At 41.7% G+C, this 12258-nt stretch overlaps 1 protein-coding gene across 1 annotated transcript in view; it reads right to left on the reverse strand.

The window, feature by feature from the left end:
• The window catches only part of arhgef37 (Rho guanine nucleotide exchange factor (GEF) 37), a 69930-nt gene extending 57715 nt beyond the window's left edge, over positions 1-12215 (reverse strand). Inside the window, exon 1 of the mRNA XM_054739375.2 lies at positions 12096-12215. The gene's annotated coding sequence lies outside the window, so the exon portion shown is untranslated. The remainder of the gene's footprint in view (positions 1-12095) is intronic.
• Positions 12216-12258: the final 43 nt, after the last annotated feature.

Genomic DNA, 12258 nt, shown 5'->3' on the forward strand with positions numbered 1-12258 from the left:
GACTGTAACTTCCACAAACAGCCTCCGATTTGCCAGAGACTGAACATCACATCACCAGTGTGGTAAAGATAGAGTATCTCCTAGTGGTGAGACGTGTAATGCTGGGCTCAGAGGGGATGCTGAATCAGGGTGAGGTGTGGACGAGGAGGCCGTTAACGGTTTCTGGTGTTGGGGTGGTTGACTTTCTGTTCTGCCAGACGTGCCCTGGTGCCCCCGGCTGCCGGCCAGGATGGACAAGCGCGGAGCTGGGTTTGGAGAGCGTCGGGGATGGAGCGGAGGGGGTGCGGAAGGAGGGCGAGCAGCTTCGCTGCGAGGGCCGAACGACGCTGCTTGCAGCTTTAATTTTCTTTCTTTTTTTTTCTTCCGCGTCTTTGGATGGCCTTTAGGGGGTCTTAGCATATCCAAAAAGTCACCAAATTCTGGCCCAATATAGAAAGTGCGTGAAATTTACGTATTTCACTGGCAACGTGAAAGTTGGTAAAAAAATGTTTCAACAGCGCCCCCTGGAAAATTAAAAATACCCCTCCGCTTTGACCTTTTTTCATAGTAGAGTGATGAAATTTGGTACACTTGTAGAACTCAACAATACGCACAGAAAAGCCTCTTGCACGCATGGTCAATATCAAACAGGAAGTCGGCCATTTTGGACTAAAGTGGCCATTTTGACCCCGTTTTGGCCATTTCTAGGGTCTATATTTGGTTGAACAGTTTGGTCATTTTTCGCACGATCGTCTCAAAAATAGTGTGCGATCGAACAGAAGCGATGGACGATTAAAATGAGACAATAAAATTGACTTTTCGTAAATACTGAAGGGGCGGGACCAGGCCTCAAAGTTCGAGCACTCGCCAAAAAAATTCAAATTGCTATAGATTCATAAATGAAAGAATTACAGTTAAAGAAATGTTCTATGGACAATCGACGTCGCCCTCCGAAGACAAATGAATGGTCGATTGATGATGTCACATAAGCCCCGCCCCCTCAGGACTTAAAAGGTGAAGTTTTACTGGGAAATTTTCCAAAATTCGCCCTTTCAAATAATCATCCCAGATTTGTAGCAGGTAACTGAAGACAAGTTAGGGTTGCTTGGCGTCACTTTATGGGAGTTTTCTGCAGAAGGCGGGGCTGTGGCGGTGCGGCGAAGTCAGGTGTACCGCTTAGGCCTTACGTTTGCCTCCCATTTCGTCATTTCTAAAGATATCGCCACAACACTTCTTGGGAGTGATCCTAGTCCAGCCCCAAATAGAATCTGATGTGAACATCCGGTGGGCGTGGCCTATTTTCTGAAATAGCGCCCCCTAGGACCATTAAAACTGTCAGCCCCAAGCCATACTTTGGCTGAGGATTACGAAATTTGGTACACTAATGTGGTGTCTCAGGACCTACAAAAAAGTCTCTTGGAGCCAAGTGCAAAGTCGCACAGGAAGTCGGCCATTTTGGTCAAAGTACTTGATTTAGTGGTATTCGCACACGTTGTTTGGAGAGTGTTGCACCATCACCCTTTTCACCAATCACCTTCAAACATCTGCTATACACTCTTAAGACATAGATGAAAAAATTCAACCGTCGGATTTTATATAAGTATAAAGGTGTGGGCGTGGCTAAGCCTCAAACTTTGACCTGTCGCCACGCCACTCTTTTTTTCACAGCTCCCTATCGGACTCCTTTTAACCAATCACCAGCAATCACTGGCAAATAGCAGCAGACAAGTTGAGGTCACTTGGTCTATAGTACTGGCAGGTTTCGAATAAAGGCGGGGCTTTGGGAGCATGGCGAAATTCGCCATCACGCCATGGAAATACGTTTGTCTCTCATTTCTTCAATCATTGTGACATCGCCACACAATTTCTGATGAGTGATCCTACTCTGACCCCTAATAGAACTGCACAGCTGAAGTTTGTGGGCGTGGCCTATTTAATGAAATAGCGCCCCCTAGGACCATTAAAACTGTCAGCCCCAAGCCATGCTTTGACTGAGGATTACGAAATTTGATACACTAATGTGGGGTCTCAGGACCTACAAAAAAGTCTCTTGGAGCCAAGTGCAAAGTCGCGCAGGAAGTCGGCCATTTTGGTCCAAGTACTCGATTTAGTGGTATTCGCACACGTTGTTTGGAGAGTGTTGCACCATTGCCCTTTTCACCAATCGCCTTCAAACATCTGCTATATACTCTTAAGACATAGATGAAAAAATTCAACCGTCGGATTTTATATAAGTATAAAGGTGTGGGCGTGGCTAAGCCTCAAACTTTGACCTGTCGCCACGCCACTCTTTTTTTCACAGCTCCCTATTGGACTCCTTTTAACCAATCACCAGCAATCACTGGCAAATGGCAGCAGACAAGTTGAGGTCACTTGATCTGTAGTACTGGCAGGTTTTGAATAAAGGCGGGGCTTTGGGAGCATGGCGAAATTCGCCATCACGCCATGAAAATACGTTTGTCTCTCATTTCTTCAATCATTGTGACATCACAACAAAATGTCTGATGAGTGATCCTAGTCTGACCCCCAATAGAAATGGACAGCTGAAGTTTTTGGGCGTGGCCTATTTTCTTAAATAGCGCCCCCTAGGACCATTAAAACTGTCAGCCCCAAGCCATGCTTTGACTGAGGATTACGAAATTTGATACACTAATGTGGGGTCTCAGGACCTACAAAAATGTCTCTTGGAGCCAAGTACAAAGTCGCACAGGAAGTCGGCCATTTTGGTCCAAGTACTCGATTTAGTGGTTTTCGCACACGTTGTTTGGAGAGTGTTGCACCATCGCCCTTTTCACCAATCGCCTTCAAACTTCTGCTATATACTCTTAAGACAAAGGGAGAAAAATTCAACCATCGGATTTTATATAAGTATAAAAGTGTGGGCGTGGCTAAGCCTCAAACTTTGACCTTTCGCCATTACATCACTTGACTTAACTCCCATGTGCATGATCAGATCTATATCAAACTGTGTCTGTGTGATCATTGACCACATCTCAAGACAATGACAATGTGGACAGCTGACATCACCTAAGCCCCGCCCCCTGACTACAGGAAGTCCATTTTTTATGGTGAAATGCCCATATTTGTCCCCTCTAATTTAGTCAACATGACACTAAGGTCATGCACTGTCTTCATGATGTTGTAATGACCATTCAGATCTGCTAGCTTTTCAGAAAGGGAGGGGCTTTGATGCCATGGCGATTTCTTACTCTGACCCCTAATAGACATGGACAGCTGAAGTTTGTGGGCGTGGCCTATTTTCTGAAATAGCGCCCCCCTAGGACCATTAAAACAATCAGCCCCAAGCCATGCTTTGACTGAGGATCACGAAATTTGGCACACTAATGTAGTGTCTCAGGACCTACAAAAAAGTCTCTTGGAGCCAAGTACAATGTCGCACAGGAGGTCGGCCATTTTTGTCCAAGTTCTCGATTTAGTGGTTTTCGCACACGTTATGAGGAGAATGATGTCTCGTCGTCCTTTCCACCGATCACCTTCAAACTCCTGCTATATACTCTTAAGACATAGAGGAAAAAATTCAACCGTTGGATTTTAAATAAGTATAAAGGTGTGGGCGTGGCTAAGCCTCAAACTTTGACCAGTCGCCATTATGTTACTTGACTTAATAACTCCCATGTGCATGATCAGATCAATTTCAAATTTTGTCTGTGTGATCACTGACCCCATCTGAAGACAGTGACAATGTGGACAGCTTACATCACCTAAGCCCGCCCCCTGCCTACAGGAAGTCTACTGTTTTATGGTGAAATGTCCATATTTGTCCCCTCTAATTTAGTCAAGATGACACTAAGGTCATGCACTGTCTTCATGATGTTGTAATGACCATTCAGATCTGATAGCTTTTCAGAAAGGGGGGGCTTTTATGCCATGGCGATTTCTGGCGTGACGCTGTGACCTTACGTTTGACTGTAACTTCCACAAACAGCCTTCGATATGCCCGAGACTGAACATCACATCACCAGTGTAGTAAAGATAGAGTATCTCCTAGTGGTGAGACGTGTAATGGTGGGCTCAGAGGGGATGCTGAGTCAGGGTGAGGTGTGGACGCGGAGGCCGTTCACGGTTTCTGGTGTCGGGGTGGTTGACTTTCTGTTCTGCCAGACGTGCCCTGGTGCCCCCGGCTGCCGGCCAGGATGGAGAAGCGCGGAGCTGGGTTTGGAGAGCGTCGCGGATGGAGCGGAGGGGTTGCGGAAGGAGGGCGAGCAGCTTCGCTGCGAGGGCCGAACGACGCTGCTTGCAGCTTTAATTATTATTATTATTCTGAGCTACTACAGCAATCAATTTCCCTCTGGGATTAATAAAGTATTTTTGAATTGAATTGAATGCTTCTGTGATGGCCTGGATGAAGAGCAGATGAATGATTGCAGGGAACCGTTCCTGTTCATGTTTAGTTTTCAATCAGACTATGAGGAGTTCTGCAAAGAAATAGTGGACAAAAGGAAGATGAAGGTGTTTTCTGGCTTTGAAATGCCATAGTACAGCGGTGTCAAACTCAGTTTTTGCATTCTGTTTCCTCCTTACATTGTTTTTTTGGAGGTTCTCTTGTTTTTGTGTGCTTTTTGGTTAATTTGTTTGTACTTTTTTTATTCCTGTGTTGGCTGTTGTTTGCTCTATTAAATTTACCTTTTTGAAGAATTTAGTCTGCATTCTTAGGTGTCTCACACAATATCTCACCACCCCACCTCAAACCCTGGCGTGTTTTAAGATTAATCAGCACAATTTAAGTCTCTGGTCCTCTTAATGTAGCTGATATAACTGAGTGTATAACAAATTTACCCGTGTCTGTCTATACTGTTTTACACTCACTTGGAAAATGACTATTAAAATAAAGGCTGCATTGATAAAATTAACTATTAAAATGGTTTTGACAGGTTTAAAGAATAGTCTTGTCAAATGCTTGAACCTTTTATATAGGTACCAAAAGTATAGCTAAAAGACACAAATACCTATGTGCTATAAATACACATACCATACACAAAAGTAGGAAAAAGAAAAAAAATATCAACAGATTGGATCAAAAATGGCGCCTGTTTCATTTAACTTCATTATCTGCCCTTTCTTTAAAATTATCATATCCAGCAAACAAGTAATTTGATTACCAATGTTATGCTTTACATGGGTTTTTAGGGGTTTTTTAATCCTTAACTCGGGGGCTACTGCGGTTTCCTGGTTCCATTGAAGAGGAGCAGGAGTCGTTGTCTCCGCCCATCTGTAAATGTTTGATCCCGCCCACATTTAGCCCCGCCCCGATCTCCGGGAGGCAGCCAGGGGCTACTCGAGCGGAGCGGAGATAGTGGAATTTTGGGGTAAGGGTCTAAGTAGGGGGCGGGCGTATTACGGGAACGGACCCATCTGATTGGCCGCACATCAGAAGGGCTACATTTGATTGGTCAAATAATACTTCCGCGTAAAAAACAGAGCTGGTTTACAAAAAGTTGATGTATGACATGGATGGAAATGTTTGAACCAAACATTTATCGCCGTTTTTGACGTGCTTTGCGATGGGCCTATCGTACGTCCTGTTATCGTGATGACGATAATTTTTCGATATATTGTGCAGCCCTAAACCAAACAAATAAATAAAACCAACAAACTAGTGATGCACCAATATGAAATTTTTGGGCCGATACCGATATCCGATATTAAGATCACTGTTATGACCGATAACCGATATTTATCAATACCGATACTGACATTAATGCTTCTAAAATCAGCAGATTTTGGATAGAATGAAAATTATTAAAGTTGAATTTGCATTATTATGTACACAAACCACACACATTTATGGTTCTGGGATGATTTAATTCACTGTTCACATGACTAAACAATTACACATCACCCCCCTCACCCTCTGAAACAGGCAAACAAATGAAGACGAGATGGAAAAAATATCGGTTGTTAATATCGGCCCAGTTTTATTTATTGAACCGATACCGATATGTTAAAAAATGACTAACATCAGCCGATACTGATATTGATGCCAATATATTGTCCATCCCTACAACAAACAGACTCATGAACTGCATATGATCACAATTAAAACCGTTACCTGCTGTTGCCTATTTCAAGCTCCTAGGTGTAAAGATCAACAGTGATCTTAGCTGGTACACGCAAGGGCCAAGTGTGTGTGTACTTTGGTTTACAGGGAGTGCAGAATTATTAGGCAAATGAGTTTTTTGTCCACATCATCCTCTTCATGCATGTTGTCTTCCTCCAAGCTGTAAGGGCTCGAAAGCCTACTACCAATTAAGCATATTAGGTGATGTGCATCTCTGTAATGAGAAGGGGTGTGGTCTAATGACATCAACACCCTATATCAGGTGTGCATAATTATTAGGCAACTCCCTTTCCTTTGGCAAAATGGGTCAAAAGAAGGACTTGACAGGCTCAGAAAGGTCAAAAATTGTGAGATATCTTGCAGAGGGATGCAGCAGTCTTAAAATTGCAAAGCTTCTGAAGCGTGATCATCGAACAATCAAGCGTTTCATTCAAAAGTCAACAGGGTCGCAAGAAGCGTGTGGACAAACCAAGGCGCAAAATAACTGCCCATGGACTGAGAAAAGTCAAGCGTGCAGCTGCCAAGATGCCACTTGCCACCAGTTTGGCCATATGTCAGAGCTGCAACATCACTGGAGTGCCCCAAAGCACAAGGTGTGCAATACTCAGAGACATGGCCAAGGTAAGAGAGGCTGAAAGACGACCACCACTGAACAAGCCACACAAGCTGAAACGTCAAGGCTGGGCCAAGAAATATCTCAAGACTGATTCTTCTAAGGTTTTATGGACTGATGAAATGAGAGTGAGTGTTGATGGGCCAGATGGATGGGCCCGTGGCTGGATTGGTAAAGGGCAGAGAGCTCCAGTCCGACTCAGACGCCAGCAAGGTGGAGGTGGAGTACTGGGGATGATATTTGTGGGACAGGTCACAGGCACTCCAGAGTAAAGCTTGTTTAAGATTCTATTAATCAAGCTCACAGGTCTGTGGTAGGGACAGAACTATATATATATTGGTCCAATATTTATACTTTTTTTCCATACACCCACATCAGCTGTTATATTAGAGCTGATTAAAGTCAGACACATCTGTGGATATCTATAGGATGAGGGTGGATGGATGGATGGATGGATGGATGGATGGATGGAAGTGTCCATATCCACTGTTAGAAATTAGGGGTTTGTTCCTATGTCAAGTAAATTGCACCATAAGGTTTAAAATATAGTTTAAATCATTGGTGAAATTTTAAAATTATTTGATGCACTTTAGATGCTGCTGGTGTGTTTAGGTTGCGATTGTGTTTTCAGCGCTGTTTCTAGTTTTTTAAAAAACATAGTTTTCAGTTTCAGTTTTTTTTTTTGTAAGTAAATTTACGCTCCTGAAAAACATCTGCTTGATAAATGCTCTACTACATTATTGCCCACTGACATTTCCTTTTAGTCACCTGCGTTGTGTATTTATTACTTGGTCAGTTTGTTTGTTAACTTTGGTGAAATGTGTGATTTCAACACTGAGCAGTGTTAAAACATTAAAAATCAAGAGTTGGTTCAATTCAGAGTTCAGAAAAGTAGTGCATGCTGTCATGTGTAACACGGAAACATCGTCTGCAATGAAAATCAACCGAAAAAATCATCAATGCCTATCAGCCATGGATGTGTATGTAGGAATGTGTTCAGGGACCTACTGCTCGCTTGCAATGATTTAGATATCTACTGCCCCCTATCGCCAGAAAAAAATACACACTGTCACTTTAAGATGTGACAGAACAGAAGGGTGTCATTTCATATTAGCGTCAACCAAAGGAAAAAACTCAAAAATGGAAAAATGAGTAAACTGTTGACAAGAATTTAAATAAGATGTCATGAGACTGTACTGAAACAAGGAGCGGACTCATAGCAGTCAAACCAGACGAGAATAGAATGAAGAAACCATGAAGACAAGAAGGAATCTGATTCGGCAGATCAGTATGTCTGGGAGGAATGCTGCTGAGCCGTCTCTGCTCCTGCAATAACCTAAAAGCATGCGTCAAGGTAAAACCAGTTTGAAAGAAACTAAATATTTATCTAAAAGTTCACACAGAAAGTCAGAGTTGTGCCAATGCCGCCCAAGATTCTGCAGAGACTGATATTGGTACAATCTAGTTAACTACTATAAAAAGCAGGTATTTCTAGGTTTGGTACAATTACTGTCAATTTAAAATGGAGACAGTCACAAGGTCTGACATCATATATGAACATTTTCATGTCTTTTATTAAAAATCAACTTTACTCATATTTTCCATACATTTGCAGCAGTCTCTAAAGAAGAAAGAAAACAATCTTTTATATAGCACCACTCAAGATAAAAATCACGAGGTGTTTCACAAGAACAAGAATTTAAAACATAAAAAAGATTTTAATGAATAGGAAAGAAGGAAATCAGTGGATCTTAGGATAGGCAGAATTGGTGGAAAGAGCAGAATAAGGAGATGGTGGTGGTGCCAAAGCCAGCTTGAACAGGTGAGATTTCAGCTGCTTTTTGAAGGAGACCACTGAGTCCACTGATCTCAGGCTCAGGGGGAAACAGAGTCAACTAGTCAACTCTAGTACAAATGGGGGGGGGGCTCCAGTGCACCCGTTTCAGGTACTAGAAGTGAGCCAGATCAGAGTTGAGCTTCAGGCAGCAGGATTTGTAGTCTTTTTTCCTGACATTTTGGATATCGCTCCTCTGATTGGATAACAGCAATGTGACTCTACCACTGATTCTGTTTGCTCTGCAATGTTGACGTTTTATCTCCACAAATAACACAAGCCTGGAGGAGTTCTGCCTTGTGGTGGAGTTGCTAATGCTAATGGTTAGCTTCTAGTCGTTCTCTGCTGTTTCCTGGATGCTAAACCAACAACAGCCTTCCCCGTTGTGAGTCAAGATGGGTGAGTCCATAAATGTTAAGTGACAGCATGACGTAGATCTGGCTGGCTTTTCAAATCCTAGCGTTTCACCCTCTATTTTCTATCAGAAGCTAATGCAGGAGATAGGTGTAGGAGACTACTTTCAGGTTCAGCCTGCATGAAAAACTCAGAGTGACTGATTATAATCAGAGAAACTAATTGAAAAATGGCTTTTCAGTTAAGCAATCTAAATATACAATGAAATTAAAGTGTTGTTTGTGTTTGTTTTCATAAATCCTGTGATCTGAAGGATATCCATTAAATTCCAAACAGCAATTTTGTTTCTAAAATGTTATTTACCTCAAATGCTCTATTTATTTATATATCTTATTGAGCTATGGTTTTACCTGGACAAAGGGTTTCTTTGCCCTTTTAGTCAGTCACACAACAAATAGTTAAAAATGTGTGTCCATGATGTCTGATGCAACAACGGGGCTTTGGCAGAGGTTAAGGTTTTAGATTATTTGGCTCATTTCCTGTTTAAGTGTTGCAGAAACAAGCAACCAATGCTGAGAAGCATAACCAAAATATCTTCTACCTTTGCTGCGTCTCACATAACTGCACCGTGTTTAGGGCGTAACTAGTATCGTGACTCGAGTAGGAAGGTATTTATAGTAGTGATGAGGGAGGTGAGATACAAAAAAGTGTCATCAATCTCTAAGTGTCAGTGGGAGGGCGTGCAGCAGGATTAACTGCTGGAACGTCTTCGTAATTTACTTTAAATGTGTCAAATGTTCTTTCTGAGCTGACAAGTAAGTACTGATCAGCTGAACTTTTTTGACATCATGATCACTTAGGCTGATAAAAACAAGCCATGGAAATAATGAGTATGGTGGACTTTTGTGTTTTTAACACAACTCAATAAAAAGTAGCAAGGCTGTTTCTGTTTCTGGTATCTGTCTGATGTTATGCAAAGATTTAAGAGCTTAACTTAAAATGTTTTCTTTTCAACGTGACTGTAAATATGACCTGCCACAGATGAGCTCAGAATTAGGGATGAATGATTTGTCTTTTTTACTGGTATACCGGTATTGTCGAGTGTTAATTTCTGAGAGCGATACATGTTGTGTCCCCCCCTCATAAAAAAGAAAAATATAACATTTTAGGTTACTAACATCCCATATTTTCTATCGCAAATGCTTACATGCTAACATTTTCTGTGCAAAATGACAACTATTTAAATGTAAGTTAGTAATGAGAAAAGGGCCAAAAGTTGTGCCAAATAAACTAAAATATCTCAAAACTTTACCTCAGATCTGTCATATTCTGAAATCTGTGAGAGAAAGGAGAACAGCTGAAGAGTAAAATATGTTTATGGTATGTAATCTTGTCATTAAACGACTGAATACCAACATTTCTGATAATACATTTTAATGCTGATATTGATGGTAGACTTATAATATTGAGCATATCAGATTATTGGTCTTTTTCATTTCTTTGAGTTTTCTGGCACACGGTCAAGTTCACAAGTTTTCTAATTAACTTGGAACCAAAGTGGAAACCCTCTTCCTTGTACAGGAAGTGTGATGAAACTGAAAATGATGTTGTCAACATTAGCAGCGTTCTTTTATCTTGGTCAGCTAAGAGGGTTCAATTAGATGCATCTGTCTGTGAAATTATGAAGCCCATGAATGGAGAAGTTACATTAATGCATACAGATGTCTCAACAGCAAAAAAACTCGTGAGTGATTGTCTATTTGCAGAATTTAGTATTGTGTCATGCTGCACAATCTTGTTTCACTTCATTCTGCTAACGCGAAGTGTCCGCCTCTTTATCTGCATTTTTGTCACACTATACTCAGAATGAAACTTCATGAGACAAAAACTTGAAACACAAGTGTAAAATAATCTTGCATGTTTTAAAGCCTCTATACACATTAGGGAGAATAGAAACAATAAAGACTGAAATGTTGTTTCTGGACTAAAGTAAACAAACCTGACTGCATCTGCAGGACGTAAACGCTTAGAAAGTCGCTGCTACACTTGTGTCATTTCTTACCCACCAGTTAACCTGCTAGGGAAATGTTAAAGTCATGTTTTAACTGTGCTTGTTAGCAACGTCTCATGACGAGCAACTGAACTGATTAAAAAATTATTTAGATCCTGGTTTAAATTGGCCACTACTTAATCAACCAAAAAAAATATCCTAAATGTTTATTTATTCTGTTAGACAGCCACAAACAAACTGGGTCTTGCTAAACACGTAAATTAACATTTTCCAGGCAAATATGTAAACAAGCAACTTCTATTTGTGTCCCTCACCAAGAAACTTAGCATCCATTAATTATAAATATAATCTTAATAATGGTTGTGATCTGAATGACTCCTAATGAGAAACTAATCATAAATAACACCATGAGTCCCTGATTGTTTTCTCTCATTTTAGATTTTCACTCAATAGAATGATCAGAACAACAACATGAGAAAAACATGCACGTGACATTTGGAGTACTGAATCACATCACACAGGTAACAGGTATAAATGGTGTATTCTAAAACATAAACCCAACAGGCACGCATGGAAACATTGTTATTACTGAGCTTTAATGACATTTTGGGCAGCAGTAGCTCAACAGGTTGAGCCGGTTGCCCAGTTATTGGAAAGTTGCAGGTTCAATCCCGACTCCGGACATTGAATTCTGCTTTTGTGTCCTTGGGCAAGACCTTGCCTGCTGGTGGTGGTCGGACGGACCGGTGGCGCCTGTGCTCGGCAGCCTCGCCTCTGTCAGTGGCCCCAGGGCAGCTGTGGCTACATCGTAGCTCATCACCATCAGTGTGTGAATGTGTGTGTGAATGGATGAATGATACACTGTAGTGTACAGCGCTTTGGAGTCCTTACTCTGAGAGGCGCTATACAAGCGCGGGTCATTTATCATTTTAATCAGCGTGTTGAACTAAAGCAGCCCCCGGTTCTGTAGGTTAGTGTCATTGTACTCTGGCCCAGATTCAGTACTAAACCTATGTAATGTTAAACGATGTTCGTCACACACGAGTCTGGTATTATTGATTCCCTCCTTCACTGTAGAAAACCCTGAACAATGACATTTCTGCCATCAACTGGTTAACACACCACGGTTCCGCCAAACCGGTGCTTCTGCCTGCCTGCAGTCAGCATTTACATTTACCAGCTACACAAAACAACAACTAAAGAACAATGTGTGAACGAGTCTTACCTTTCTGTCACCGTGCTCCCATCACGTTTCAACTCCCCCTGAAAGTCCACAGAGATCCACGTTTCACCTGTTGTCAAGCGCCAGACACCCGTCAACAACCGAAAAACACAAGTTAAAAGCACTTCCGGATTATGTTTTACAAAATAAAAGCCGGATGAACCGC

Source organism: Nothobranchius furzeri, chromosome 1 (assembly GCF_043380555.1).
Source record: "Nothobranchius furzeri strain GRZ-AD chromosome 1, NfurGRZ-RIMD1, whole genome shotgun sequence".
In the NCBI taxonomy this organism is placed as follows: Eukaryota; Metazoa; Chordata; class Actinopteri; order Cyprinodontiformes; family Nothobranchiidae; genus Nothobranchius; species Nothobranchius furzeri.